Source organism: Lepus europaeus, chromosome 3 (genome assembly GCF_033115175.1).
Source record: "Lepus europaeus isolate LE1 chromosome 3, mLepTim1.pri, whole genome shotgun sequence".
NCBI classification, from domain to species: domain Eukaryota; kingdom Metazoa; phylum Chordata; class Mammalia; order Lagomorpha; family Leporidae; genus Lepus; species Lepus europaeus.
This window is the reverse complement of record NC_084829.1, coordinates 627,794-642,425: the sequence shown is the minus strand read 5'-3', so window position 1 is coordinate 642,425 and position 14,632 is coordinate 627,794. Positions and strand designations below refer to the sequence as shown.

Genomic DNA, 14,632 nt, shown 5'->3' with positions numbered 1-14,632 from the left:
GCAGAGGGGTCCCTCCGCGGGCGTCAGGTCCAGGAAGTGCTTCACCGCCACCTTTTACAAAGCAGGAAGTCAAAGAAGGTGGACTCAACTCAGCCATCACGGCTGTGTATCAGTCTCTGTTTAGTGGGTGTGTGAGGGGGTCGGGTGGAGGGACACGAAGCCAGAGAGGCCTCACCACAGGCGGGATTCAAGCAAACTCGAGAGTCCCTAAAAGAGAAACCAATCCTCTTGTGGGGTCATTTTTGTTCTTAAGAAAAGCCTAGGTTCCACCGAGATTTGAACTCGGATCGCTGGATTCAGAGTCCAGAGTGCTAACCATTACACCATGGAACCCCGCTCTGGAGCTGGACGCCGCGGCGCCTCCAGCAGCAGGTGCACCTCCCTGTCTGCTCCCGGCGCCTCCCTCCCGGTCGCCGGGCCGCGGCTGGCGTTCCTCTCCCGCGCGCTCTGGGCTGCGGGGTCTCGGGCGCCCGGCGAGCGGCCCTGCAGCGCCCAGGGGGCTCTACTGCGCAGGGGCAGGGGGCCGGGGGCTCTGCCCGCTGCTGCCGGGACGGCGGCGCTGCCTTCGCGGCTCCTCGAACGTCGGACACCGCCCGGCGACCGCCGCCCGACGGCCACACCGAGGGGCGGTGTCGTGGGCAGGGGGCAGGCGGTCTTTGCGACTGGAACCTTCCCAACAAGATCCCAGGAGCGATGGTGGCGTAGGGCTGGACCCTCCTCCTGCCGCAGGCGACACTGCGGCGACAGGACTGCCAGTGGCCACCCGCCGCGGCCTCGCTCCCCCGGCCCGGGGTGCCCACCGCCCTCTCAGCAGAGCGCATTGTGAGCACTCTCCACCCTGCCCCAGCTCGCCGCGAGCTTTTGCTACACTTGGTGTCCATACCACACACGTGGAGCGAGCACTCCTAGGCGCTGGGGCTGCACCAGCTTCTGGGCTCGGCAAAGCAAGTACCTGAAGATATGTGCCCCGACAGAAAATTAAATAGTGGGTTCTAACCCAAAACACCAAAGACATACCCTGAATAAACAAATGGCTGATTAATACACAAATGCAGAGAGATTTGGAAACTAAATAAAATGCATATGAGTTAGCGTGAAGATTCAAACCACTTCCTACATCTGACCCAGCAGCCTCTCTGACCTGCAGCCAACCCCTGACTTCCAGGGAGTCTGCTGCTCAGAGTAATTCCAATAACTGCTCACTTCTTAACTGCAGGAAATGAACCCACCTGAGACCACCTACCCACCAAAGGGTGGGCTCCCATCCGTGAAGGAAGCAGAAAGCAAGGCCCCCACCTTGGAGGTGCTGGCCTGCATGTGAGATCCCGGAGAAGGGCTGTGAGTACAGCGGCACCCACACTGACAGGTCCGGGGACCCCAGGGGATGGGAGGTAGCAGTCTGGATAAGCTGTGATGCTGTGACGTGCAGGAAAACTGCATGTTTGGGTTTGGGCAGTGACTGAAGGGAGCCGAAGCCCAGATTTCTTCCTGCAAAAGATGCAAGACAGGGGCGCAGTTGGTGACCTGGTTGACTTGGCAGCAATGCCACAGTGAAAGTTGGGGGATGGCCTGAGGTCAGGGGTCAGGCCAGGGGGCCTGCTTTAGGGGCACAATTGTCTGCTTTGAACTGCAGATACCCACAGCAGCACGAGTGACCTCAGGGAGCGGGGGAGAGTCCATGTGCTTTTTGCTCTCAGTAGAGCAGTAAGGGGCTGGCACTGTGGGGTTACAGCAGGCTAAGCCTCTGCCTGTGGCGCCGGCTTCCCATATGGGAGCCAGTTCTAGTCCCGGCTGCTCCCATTCCGAACCAGCTCTCTGCTGCTGGCCAAATGCTTGAGCCCCTGCATCTATGTGGGAGACCCAGAAGAAGCTCCTAGCTCCTGGCTCCTGGCTGCAGATGGGCCCAACTCTGGTCATTGCAACCATTTGGGCCATGAACCAGCTGATGGAGGATATTTCTGCCTCTCCCTCTCACTGTAACTCTGTCTCTCAAATAAGTAAATAAATAAATCAGAAAGAAAAGAAAGAAAGAAAGAGAAGGAGGGAGGGAGGAAAGAGAGAAAGAAAAGAAAGGAAGAGAAAAGAAAGAAAAGAAAAAGAACAGTGAGCGTGCCGTGTCCTCTGCATGGCTGAGGGGGGTCCCCCACAGGGACCTGCTGCTTCCAGTCTGTGGGAATTGGTGTGGACCCCTCACACTCATCACCCTGCTATTTATTCTAACAACAACAACAACAACAAAATGCTGTTGGAAAAGTCTCCTTCCCATTCCCAAGACCAAGAAGTCATTAGAGCCAGGATTATACCATGACCTTTACTCCAGATTCCAGAGCGCATGCAATAAGACCTGTGAATCCTCTTCACCAGAAAGATGTCATGAGACACATCTCATTTTGTTGACAATAGCAGGGTGTTTGTGGAACAAAACCTGTGGGCCTGGGCTAAGAACTTTGGCATTCAGCATTGATCTGTATGTTGTCTAACCTAATCAGAAATAAATGGAACAAGCAGAAATTGAACATCATCTTTCACTATGCCTGAACATCTCATTAAGCTTGGTCTTGTACATTAGGTCAGAAGTGCACCATACTGATCAGACCAGTTCTCACAGCATGCCTGGAGCATGGGTTTCAGATAACACAGTTTGAGGAGGTAACTCAAACACTGGAGTTCAGACAAAACCCTGAAAAATGGTTGCACTTTTATCACAGCAGATTTGGACCCATTCTGAGATAATTTGTTACAAAAATTTACTGGTTTCTGTGTGATGCTGATTCTGTCCTTAAAGGAGAAAGGTATGTCCCTCAAATAAATTGCAAATGTGGGCATTCATTCACTCAAGATGAATCCTTAAACTCTGAACATCAGGGAGGCTGGCTTTTCCTGCCAGCATCCCATGCGGGTGCCAGATCAAGCCCAGGCTGCTCCACTTCCGAACCAACTCCCTGCTATGGCCTGGGAGGGAGGCAGAGGACAGCCCAGGTGCTTGGGACCCTGCACCCACGTGGGAGACCTGGAGGAAGCTTCTGGATCCTGGCTTTGGATCAGCAGAGCCCTGGATGCTGCTGCCATTTGGGGAGTCAACCAGCAGATGGAAGATCTCTCTCTCTCTCTCTCTTTCTGTGTGTGTGTGTGTGTGCTACTCTCTGTCCCTCTGTCATTCAAACAAACAAATCTTTAGAAAAATTGGAGTGGGCATCAGGCCTACACTTTGACAATTGTATCCCATATCAGAGGCCTTGCTGCTAATCCAGCTCCCTGCTGATGTGCCAGCGAAGGCCTAGGAGGATGGCCCCAATGCTTGGTCCTTTGTCACCCACGTGGGAGACCCAGACAGCGTTCCTGGCTCCTGACTTCTTCAGCCTGGCCCAGACCCAGATGATGCAGGCATTTGGAGAATGAACCACTGGATGGACAATCTCTCGCTCACTTGTTCTCTCAATCTGCTTTTTGAATAAATAAATAAATTTTGAAAAGAGAGACTAACTCCTATGACAGAAAAAGAGATTTTCTGTGTAGCTGACACTAATTTCTCCTTTCTTCCAGGGCTGCAAAATTCTCTGAATTTGGTCAAACATTTTTCAGTCCCTTTTTAATTAACCCATCCGGTCTGCACTGATCAACTTCCAGCTGTGTGCAGCTGTCCTGGGACATCACCATCTGCTGGAAACCTTCTTTCCTGTGCTTAATCCTCTTTGCACTGAGTCACAGATCTCCTGGATTTGGCCCTTTCTTGGGTGGAGATGACTCTCCAACCGCTTTCTGAGAAGAGAGACATTTTTGGAAAGCTTGCATACGACCGTCTGCAGGATGCTTGCACCCAGAGACACTCCTGGCTCCCCTCTTTATCATCTCTGTTTCCAAAGTCCTGGCCGCTGATTTCCTCCACCCGCCTGACTCCCTCTGAGCTCAGTCAATAGCTGGCTAAAGAAGAACACTGAGGGAAGATAGAAGCTGGGGTGTTTCACACTCACCCCGGCACCCCACCCACCAGCCCCTTCCCTGCAACGTCCCTGGAAATCGTGAATCAGGTTCCTGCCATACCAGTCTGCGTCATCTCCACACACCTGCACCAGATGAACATCCTGCTCCATTGGGATTCCTGCCCCCCCCCCCAGGGAGGTCCTGCCCAAAATGGGGCTCCCACCCTGGGGATCTCATTGCCTCTTTCTCCCCAAGTCGGTGTCTTTGATCCCCTCCCCAACTCAGAGCTCCCAGTAACCAATTCCTTCCATGAAAATGGATCATTTCAACCCATCTTTTTGGATTGCACAATTCAACCCACTACAGGAGCAGCTGTCTTTTTGCTGGCCGGAAAGAAAATGGATGTGGGAGAGGAAGGGCCCCAGACCTCAAGGACTTCTCCTGCCAGTGTCTGGAAGTCTGAACTTGTCGGAGCCCTGGGGAAGCGCCTCCATTCTCAGATACCAAGGCCTTTGTCCGGGCCATCCTCTGTGTAGAACTGAAAAATGGAAAGCCTGGGTCTGCGGAGTTTCCCGTAAGCAGCCGTCTTTAAACCCAGGGACAACCTGCGGTGAGTTTGGCATTCACAAACTCTTGTGAGCTGGGTTGGGGAGAGAAGGTGCCCCCACTGCAAAACCCTGGGAGACGTCTTCCCACGGGAACTGCTGGTCTCCCTCCACCGGGGAGCGCGGGGACCTTCTCAGCTCCGCGCCCTCCCACGTCCAGGAGAGCAGGACCTGACACCTCTCGTCGGACACCTCCGCCCAAACCCGGTTTCTCAGCTGGTTCTTTAAGCCAGCCGGAGGGCAGAGCCGTGTGAAGCCGGCGAAGACGTTTTGCCTTCGCATTCAGCGCTGAAAGCAAAGGCGGAGGACGGAAGCTACTAGGGCCGCGCCCAGCCCCAGACCCCCGGGCCTGAGGGTGTCCACAAACAGCTGTGCCCAGGGAACTAGCCAACGGGGTTCCGGGCAGAGAGAATCTCCATCTTTCGTCTCGGAACACGTCTTTGCACTCCACGTTCCTAAACCGAATCTCCGGGGTTATGGATGACTTCTTAACTAGTATCGTCGTACCAAGGCATCTTTCTCCACGCCAGTGCCGCCGCTGCCCGAGCGGCACCGCGTTCGCATCTCCAAATGCTGTAACAGGGACGCCTGCCTCGCAGGTAGTCGTGGCCGAGTGGTTAAGGCGATGGACTTGAAATCCATTGGGGTCTCCCCGCGCAGGTTCGAATCCTGCCGGCTACGGTTTTGGCCTACCCAGGGCGATGCTGTCTGCCTCCCTTCCGCGAGCTAGAAGCACGCGCTCCTCCAACGTCCGCATGGGTGGAGTAGTTGGCGTCTGGGCAGGCGACCTTCTTTTTTCATCAGGGGTGGGTTTCCTCTGAGTATCCACTCTCTCCCAGCCTGGAGGTCTTTCATTGCTACTACGTGTTATAGGGAGCTCTGGGTTTATAAAACAGTATTTTCTTTTTAACAGCTTCCGTTTTTTTAATAAAACAGTATTTTTTAAAAACAGCCTCCTTTCTTTAAAAAAAAAAAATTACTCTGTCCCAGGCACAGTATTGGCATTTATATTTTTTGTCTCATTTTATCACCAGTGTGTTCCTATCATGTGGGTTATATGAGTCCCATTCTAAAGATGAAGAGACTGCTGACCCACTTGCCTAATGCTGCATAGTGAAATTATAAAGTCACTTTTTCACAAGTGCAACAGGGAACAGATTTATATTTTAAACACGGTGGTTACCAGACTACGTGTAGTTTATATATAAAAATTATTCTTACACCAGCTCATATTTATTAGGCATTTATTATGTACATTTTCTTCCCAGGGCTTTGTGTATCTTAACTTACATGGTCCTTGCAATATTCTTAAGAAACAGGTGCTACTATAGTTCTATTTTACAAACCTAGAAACTGAGTCCTGTGGGCATAAAATTACTGGCTTCAGGTCACACCAGTGAGTAAGTGGCTGGGCTGAGCTCGAATTCTGAGTTTGTGTCGATAGCAAGGGAGCCAAACAGCTGGGGCGGACGAGGTGGCAGATGGGAGGCGCTTTTATAGCTGTTGTCTGCAGCTGGAGCTGACGCCACCCCTGACTCCCATCTAGAGTCTGCCTCTCCCAAGTCCAGGTGGCTGCCTGCTGTGTGCTAAGTGCTCTGTGAGCCCAGCCATGGTTCCACAGTGATTGTCACTGAGCTGCATATAGGTTAGTTTATAAAGAACACTGCACGCACTCACTCTTTGCTGGAAAACTTCACCGAATTTCAGCTTCCTGAGGAGAATGGCCTTTCCCTGGGGCACTGTCTTAAATCAGGTGACTGTGTGTTTCTGACGTGCTCTTCTGTTCCTTTGGTCTATTTCTCCATCCCTGCCCAAGCACCATGCTCTCTTGATTGCTATGGCTTTAGGATGAGCATCCTTCAAAAATTTGAGACCCAAAACATTCCCAAATCCAAGCTTTTTGAATGCTGACAAAACCATGTAGTCAAAACTCAGGCACACTGAAAATATTGTATAAACTTGCCTTCATGCTACAAATATATATGCTGTATATGAAATATAAACAACTTTTTAAACTTAAATATGGGTATCAGAGTTAAGAGATACAGAGAGAGAAAGGTCTTCCATGTGCTGGTTCACTCCCCAAATGGCCACAACAGCCAGGGCTGGGCCAGACCAGAGCCAGGAGCCAGGAGCTTCATCCAGGTCTCCCATGTGGATTGCAGTGAGCCAAGGATTTGGGTCACCTTCTGCTGCTTTCCCAGGCGCATTAGCAGAGAGCTGGACTGGAACAATTACCAGCTTTGCAGGTGGCAGCTTTACCCACTAAGCCACAACACCACCTCCTGCAAATCTTCTAAAATAATAATACTAAAAAATATGAGATACTATTGGCCTTAAGCATTTCAGAAAAGAAATACTCAACCCATAATGGTATATTTTCTTATCAGCTTTCAATTCACTGACATTCACACGAATTTGAAGCATTGTTGAGAGCAGCAATGTTGACAACTTGGGGGTCTCCTCTTATTCCAGGTCAGGGGCTTTTGGCCATGCCCCTCCTCTGCAGGAAGCTCTCATCCAGGGGCACCAGGTCAACCAGGACAGCCGCGCCGCGGGGGCGCAAACAAACCCCCAGCTGGGCCAGAGGAGTCTTCACTGCAGGATTTGACGCCTAAAAGGATGGGGACTTGGACCTCGGGCACAGGTGAGCTCCAAGGCCCCCGAAAGAAATCATTTGATCAGGCCCTGCCAGGGCAACAAGGTAGAACCCGAATTTCAATAAATCTACAGCAGGCGAATTTTTAAAACGATCATTTTGTATGGCCCACGAATGATGCGCTCAACATTCACATGGCCCGCACTCCAACACAGGCCGGGTGCCCAGCCATTCTTTCTGCAGGGAAGGGGAGGGAGCCGCCACCCAGTTTTATCAAGGTCCTGTGATGCCTAAACCCAGCTTCTCCTTTCGACCCTTCACAGAGGCCGGGGCGTGGGTGGTCACCTAATCGCCTCGCCCATCGCTTTCTGAGGGAGGTAGTGGCAAAACTACAGCAGGCTGCCTCCCCGTCGGGGAATCGAACCCCGGTCTCCCGCGTGACAGGCGGGGATACTCACCACTATACTAACGAGGAATGCCCTGGCCCGGCCCTCTGCCTATCTCTAATAACAGTTCGGTCCTCAGTCCTCAGCCCACCCCGGCCAATTCGCCCACCCGAGGTCCCCCCGCTCCTCGGCCTAGCAGCGCAGGTTGCGGCGAGAGCCCTGGAGCCGCTGACCCCGCTGACCCCACGGCCCCCGCTCTGCCAGAGCCGGCGGCCCACTTTAACAAAAGCGGAAGAGGGAGGACGCCCGCTCCCCAGGACCGCGAGTTCCCGCACGATCGGACGCAGGAAAACGTCGCGCCCGTAGTCGGCAGGACTCGAACCTGCGCGGGGAGACCCCAATGGATTTCTAGTCCATCGCCTTCACCACTCGGCCACGACTACCCGGCTCCCGGCGCTTTCTACCCCGGCGTGGACTAGAAGGCGCATCGCCCGCGTAACCCGCACGGAGCGCACAGGGCTGCGGGCGCGGGGGACCGTGCGGGAGCCGCCTGGGCGGGGCCAGGCCGGCGGGGCGGGGGGTGGGGCGGGGCCTGGGCGGTGGGGTGGGGCGGGGTGATGTGGACCCTGCGGGAGCCGTCTGGGCGGGGCTAGGGCGGTTGGGCGGGGCGGGGTGATGGGGCCTTGCGGAAGCCTCCTGGGCGGGGCCTGGGCGGTGGAGTGGGGATGGGGCGGGGCCTGGGCGGTGGGGCGGGGCCTGGACGGTTGGGCGGAGCTGGGATGATGGGGATCGTGCGGGAGCCGTCTGGGCGGGGCTAGGGCGGTGAGGTGGGTATGGGGGGCCCTGGCCGGTGCGAGGGCCCTCACGTGTGCTTGCGACCCTGTGGACCTGCAGCCGGCCTCTGGCCACCCCTGAGCTCCAGGTCCTCTGATCCCTCAGCATTCCAGGGCACTGGGGTATTTTTTGTTGTTGTTGTTGTTAATGCAATCCAGTTGCTGGATTCAACTTGCTAAACGATTTCTGTGAGGACTTAAACCTGGAAAGCACCTGTCAGTTGCCTGAGCTGGATGTTCTGCAAGCTTGGTTTACACTTTATGCTTTTGCTACTGAGTGAAAACATGCATTGAGTCTCAACTGTATGCACTGAACATGCATTGAACTCAATACTTGATACCGACTTATGCGTGCTTATCAGTCACACTGAAAATCAAATCATTCTTCATTGAATATCAAACATCTGGGAATACGTAACAGACTTGATTAAGGAGATACAACATTTTCCGAAGCTCATTCTGACCCGGGATGTTCTCTACCTGCAGTGCGGGATAAAATATAGGTCATCGATCCTGCCTTCTACAATGGCCCCAAGAGGCAAAGCTCAGTCCTGAAGGGAGAGTAGATGTTTCCTTGCCCAGGGCAAGGTTTCTGGGTTCACCGTTGAGGTTCTCCAGGTTTGCTGGGGTCACGGGACCTGGGCCCAGCTGTAGGGCATCCTCACAGCAGAGTCTCTGCTGACTTAGGCTTCTGCTGGGTCCACAGAAGCAACGTTCATCTGCACATCTCCATCAGCGCTCTCTGGTAGCAGGTGCGCTTGTCAGTGAGCAGTAACATTTGGAAAGACATCTTTTTTTTCTGAGAAGTAGGCCTCAACAGCAGGCTTTAAATGTCAGTAAGCGATGTTGTAACAGTTCAGGCCCAGTAGATTTAGTGTAATTTCCACGGGCCCTCAGATTGCCAGAGGTAAAGGAGCACTGGCTTCAGCTTGAGGTCAGCAGCTGCATTAGCCACCAACAAGGGTCAGCCTGGCCTTCGAAGCCAGGCACTGCCTCCTCCCTCCTCTGCAGCTGTGACATGGCGCCCGAGGGCGTCCCATCTACACTGGGGATCTGTGGGTCAGGTCTCTCATAGCTTGTGGCAGCTCTATATCAGCACTTGCTGCACTACCCACTTTTATGTTAGACAGTGAGCTTCTTTCCCTAAACCTCATGCAGCAACCTCTGTCAGCTTAAAACTTTTCTTCTGCAGCTTCCTGTTGGGAAGATGAGGCTGAGAAGCGCAGTTTATCAAGTCCCCACGCCTTTCTCTATTTCTGTGCACCTGTGTGCCTGGAACAGGGCCACCTACTTGGCTAGCTGCCCACAGTTGTGTTATGTAACGCTTGGCAATGAGCTGCCGTTGTCTGTGAGCCCATAGAAGCAACTGGGGGGCATGGTTAGATGTGTGTGGTTGTTTGTGGGTGGTGTTAACATGAGGAAACTGGTCTGCGGATGTATGTACATGTCTGTGTGCGTGTCTCCAACCATGGCCATGGCCACAGCCCCCAGTGAGGATGCCTCCTGTGGCCCAGCTGCTGTCACAGGCTAGTGGCTGTCCTGTACTTCTCACTGTGAGTAAAGGAGGTGTAAACCTAGAAACCACTCTGCGTTGTCCTCTGATCTGTTGGAATTCGAATCTGGGCCTGGAACTGAATTCCAGACACATGCTTCCTCATCTGTCTTATCCCGAACAGAGTTGAAGAGTTAGGGTCTCCACCTGGTTTAGGCTTTGGCATTAGGGAATGTTGGGGCTGCTTTGGCTTTCTGTCCAGATCGCTAGGACTCCCTCCGCATCAGCAGACAGCTGTTTTGCTCTCCTAAAATTCATGTGTTCACTGCAATGTTGCTTTCAGTTTCCTTCAAAAGCTTTGTGCATGAACTGATCACCTGCCCCCTGGTGCAGAGGCCTCCCTTTCGGCCTCTCTTGGCCTTCCTCACTGAGCTGTTGATTTAAAGTGAGAGACTGACAGCTCTCCCTTTCACTTTAACATGTAGAGGACTCTAATTTAAATATTGTTGTGTCTCAGGGAATTGGAAGCCTCAGAGAGAGGGAGAGAGACAGGCACGGCTGGTCAGTGACACACACACATTTATCAACTACATTCAGCATCTTAGGTGAACATGCTTTGTGGTGCCCAAACCAATGGCAAGAGTAACATCAGAGATCGCTGATTGTAGATCACCATAACACGTCTGAAGTACTGTGAGAATTACCAAAATGTGCCACAGAGTCGTGAAGTGAGCTGTAGTAGAAAACGCACACATAGACTCACTGACTCAGGGGTGGCACAAACCTTCCCCTTGTGAGAATAAACACAGTATCTGTGAAGCGCAATAGAACAAGGTGCACCTGTATGGGGAGCTAATCTCCCCAGTGTTGCTCTGGTTAGTCACGTTTGGTGACTTGTCCCAAGATGTCTTTTACACTTTTTTAATCCTTCCTTCAATCCAGATATTTAAAGTGTGTGCTTATAATAAGGAGCACACCTGATAGTCTGGGGCACATTTTTATTTCATATGATAGTCTCTGTCTTTTAAATATTTCTGGCTATGTTAAAAACAAATATATATTCAGTTGAGTTTAAGTTGCTGTTCTTTTACATTTACTAATATGTTGTTCTCTAATTCTTTTGCCTTTTTTTAGACTGAAAGTTATTTACATTTTTCTACCTCTCCTAAATAGTTTTATTGATAAATAAAAAGTTTTAATGTAGCTATCTTACACATCTTTTTAGATTTACTCCTAAGTAATTGACATTTTTCATGCTATTGAAATTGGAAATTTAACTTTTTAATTTCCCCTTGCTTTTTGTCAGTCTATAAAAATATATATCTGAATTTTTGTATATTAACCATGAAATCAGCTACCATGCTAATTTGTCTATTAATTCCAATATTCAGATTTTCTTATGGTTCTTTAACCTCAGTTATGTCTTATTCTTCACATTTGATAGTGAAAAATCCTCCCAACTCTCTTTTGAATTAAGCCATCTTTATTTTACATTAACTTTCCTTGTTTTAAATTGATACAGTTTACAAACTTCAAAAGACACAAATTTTAATAATACAATTTGATGAATCTTTCAATATGCATGTAGCAGTGTGGCAAGCACAATCGAGACAGAATCTTCAGCTCACAAAAGCTCTCTAGGGTCTCTCCAGGCTGACAGTCCAAGTGGCCTGGTGTAGACTCTGGGAAGGCCCCATAGCTGAATCAGATCAAGGCGGAGGAAGGATCTCATGGCAAGCCAGGAAGCAGAGAAAGACTGAGTTTTTTAACAACCTCTCCTAAGAACCACCTTGCAAGGGCACAGCCCCAGAGATCTAAGAACCCCACCTCCTAGGTTTTATCCCCTATCAACAGTGCCACTCGGAGGACCAAGTCTTTAACACATGAACCTTTGTGGGACATTCAACGTCCAAACTAAAGCTTCTAGATACTAGTTATCTGATGGTTAAATATAGATGTAGATATTGCAAACTTTCTCTACTCATGGCTGAGTTTTCACTTCCTTTAATGATGTTTTTTGCAGCCAACAGATCCGTAATTTAAAACAAGTCCGGGGCTGGGGTTGGGCACAGCAGGTTAAGCACTGCCTATGATGCCATCATCCCATATGAGCCCTGGTTTAGGTCGCAGCTGCTTCACTGCTTATCCAGCTCCCTGCTAATGCTCCCGGGCACAGCAGTGAGAGCCCCTGCCACCCTGATGAAGCTCCTGGCTCCTGGCACCTGGCTTCATCCCAGCCCAGCTCAGCCCTGGGGAGTGAACCAGTGAACGGAAGATCTCTCCATCTCTCTGCAACTTGCCTTTCAGAAAATGAAATAAATAAATCTACTTTTAAAAATAAATAAAATAAGTTCAACTCACCAACCTCTATTTTTAATGGTACAGATTCCTAATGTCCTGTTTGAGAACTTTAGTCAAAGTTCATGCAGATATTGTACTATGTTTTCTTCTAGAAACTTAACTATTTTTTCTGTTCACACTGAGATCTATTATGAAATAACTTTGCTTATGATGTAAAGAGTCAAGGTTATTTTGCTGTATATGTAAAATAAATGTTCCAGCATAATTTATGAAAGAGACTATCCTTACTTGACTGAGTTGACTAATAACCTATTTTGTAGATTGGCAGCATGTATCTTGAAGCTTAATTGATCTTTTACTACATATGTACATGTATATGGAAATATATATGTATGTATGTATTAGATGAATTTTTATTTATATATATATATAATTTTTTTTGAGAGAGAGCAAGAGTGAGCACTCCCATTCATCGATTCACTCTCAAAATGTGTGCAATGTCCAGGCTGGGGTCAAGGTCGCATCCAGGAGCCAGGAACACCATCCAGGTCTGCATGGCAGGGTCTGCATGGGCAAGAAGCTGGCGTCAGGAGCCAGAACTGGGAATTGAAGCCAGGCATCACAATATGGGATGGGGAGGGGAATGTCTTAACAGCAAGACCCTTTCTACAATATTGACTTGACTTTTCAAGTTCCTTTGCATTTCCAAATATTTGTAGTTAATTAAAAAAAAAAATACTTGCTGGGATTTTTATTGCGTTATTGAATCTATTGATCAATTTAGGAAAAATTAATATCCTAATACTATCAGAGCTTCCAAAATACAAGAAATCTTTTCTAAAAGTTTATGGAAAACGTGAATTAAAAGACAAGTGTTTTGGGTCAAACGTTTTTTGAAATGCACACGAAATACCCTCCTGCTGAGTTTGATAATTTCCCAAATCCCGAGCACACGTTTTTCCAGGAACACCACATAAGTCCTCCTGAGTATGGGTTATCAATAACCACAGGCAGACTCTGATCTTCTCCACTGCAGAATTACTATTTCTGTAAACCGCCGTCGGAATTTGAACAGCTCCCTGGGATATATTAAACCGTTTTTCCCGTGCGGATCAGAATTTCGAAGCGTGTTTTCCTAAAAGGAAGGCTGTCCTCCCCGTCGGGGAATCGAACCCCGGTCTCCCGCGTGACAGGCGGGGATACTCACCACTATACTAACGAGGAAGTGACAGCAGTAGCTTCTTCAGGAAGGGTACATGAGGCCCTCACATGTCCCGGACCCTCGGCCGCAGACCCCGGTGTCCGCGGCTGGTCACACGGCCCCAGCGTCCCCTCCCGCAAGTCCACCCAGTGTCAGCTCCCCGGCGCCCGCGCGGCCGAGCCCGCAGCGGAGCCCAGGGCTTGCGGCCACGGCCAGAGGCCGCACAGGCGCCCAAGATCTGCGACTCGGCGGGAAAAGGACCCGACCCCCGGGGCCGCGGAACCTCGCACCGGGAACGGGGGCCGGAATCCAGTCCAGATTTCCCGGGCGTGCAGAGCAAGGAAGCCCGGAGTAAAACATGCCGTAGTCGGCAGGATTCGAACCTGCGCGGGGAGACCCCAATGGATTTCTAGTCCATCGCCTTAACCACTCGGCCACGACTACCCGACGCGGGCTCCCCCGTTCTGGTCGCGGAGAGAAGCTTCGCTCTGCGCCAGCTGCGGCAGAGGGCGGGAAGACCCGGGCTCGGCCGTGCACTCCGCGGGCCACACGCGGGCCCGGGGGGCCGGGCTGGTCCGGCGCCTCGAGAATCCGGGAGCCGCTTCTGGACGACCCCGGGCTCAGAGCTTCCCTCACCTGGCGCCCCTGTCCCAGCCCGGGCGCCCCCCTCACCTGGCGCCCCTGTCCCGGCCCGGGCGCCTCCCTCACCTGGCGCCCCTGTCCCAGCCCCTGGCGCCCCTGTCCCGGCCCCGGGCGCCTCCCTCACCTGGCGCCCCTGTCCCGGCCCCGGGCGCCCCCCTCACCTGGCGCCCCTGTCCCAGGCGCCTTCCTGAGCGCTTAGCTTTTGCGGAATCTGCAAGCGCTGAAGCTCCTCAAGGAATGGCTTCGGAGCAGGGATTACTCCTATGTGCGTCACGGGTGGAGGGCCAGAGAGTGATGTGGAAAAGCCTTCTTGCAGCACCTTGCCCTGCGGGTCCCCTCATCGTCTAGGCCACATCAGTCCCAGAGAGCATCCATCCCATTGCTTTTGCATGGCACCTGGCAAGAAGGAAATGCATGTGCAGTTTCTGAGTTCCCATCTTTCCCGCAACCCGGTTACTTTCCGAAAGGAAGGTCCTGGTTTGACCTTTGGCTAAGGCAGGCACCTCTTTTCTCAAAAGTTACCCAGGGTCCCAGAGTTTTCCAGGGCCCTTTGGGCTCATAGATTGCTGTAACTGGTTGTTGGCTACTTCTCGGAACCCTATACTGGTATAAGTGAAAAACTATGGCAAACGGGAAAGTCCCATCAATCAGG

General features: G+C 51.4%; 6 non-coding genes across 6 annotated transcripts; 1 reads left to right on the top strand and 5 right to left on the bottom strand.

Moving 5' to 3' along the window:
- Nucleotides 1–261: 261 nt before the first annotated feature.
- On the bottom strand, nucleotides 262–333 carry TRNAQ-CUG (transfer RNA glutamine (anticodon CUG)). Its single transcript has one exon. It is a non-coding gene; the product is annotated as a tRNA-Gln (tRNA).
- Nucleotides 334–5,125: 4,792 nt separating this feature from the next.
- On the top strand, nucleotides 5,126–5,207 carry TRNAS-UGA (transfer RNA serine (anticodon UGA)). Its single transcript has one exon. It is a non-coding gene; the product is annotated as a tRNA-Ser (tRNA).
- A 2,321-nt stretch (nucleotides 5,208–7,528) lies between these two features.
- Nucleotides 7,529–7,600, bottom strand: TRNAD-GUC (transfer RNA aspartic acid (anticodon GUC)). The gene has a single exon. It is a non-coding gene; the product is annotated as a tRNA-Asp (tRNA).
- A 272-nt stretch (nucleotides 7,601–7,872) lies between these two features.
- Nucleotides 7,873–7,954, bottom strand: TRNAS-AGA (transfer RNA serine (anticodon AGA)). Its single transcript has one exon. It is a non-coding gene; the product is annotated as a tRNA-Ser (tRNA).
- A 5,335-nt stretch (nucleotides 7,955–13,289) lies between these two features.
- On the bottom strand, nucleotides 13,290–13,361 carry TRNAD-GUC (transfer RNA aspartic acid (anticodon GUC)). The gene has a single exon. It is a non-coding gene; the product is annotated as a tRNA-Asp (tRNA).
- A 339-nt stretch (nucleotides 13,362–13,700) lies between these two features.
- On the bottom strand, nucleotides 13,701–13,782 carry TRNAS-AGA (transfer RNA serine (anticodon AGA)). The gene has a single exon. It is a non-coding gene; the product is annotated as a tRNA-Ser (tRNA).
- Nucleotides 13,783–14,632: the final 850 nt, after the last annotated feature.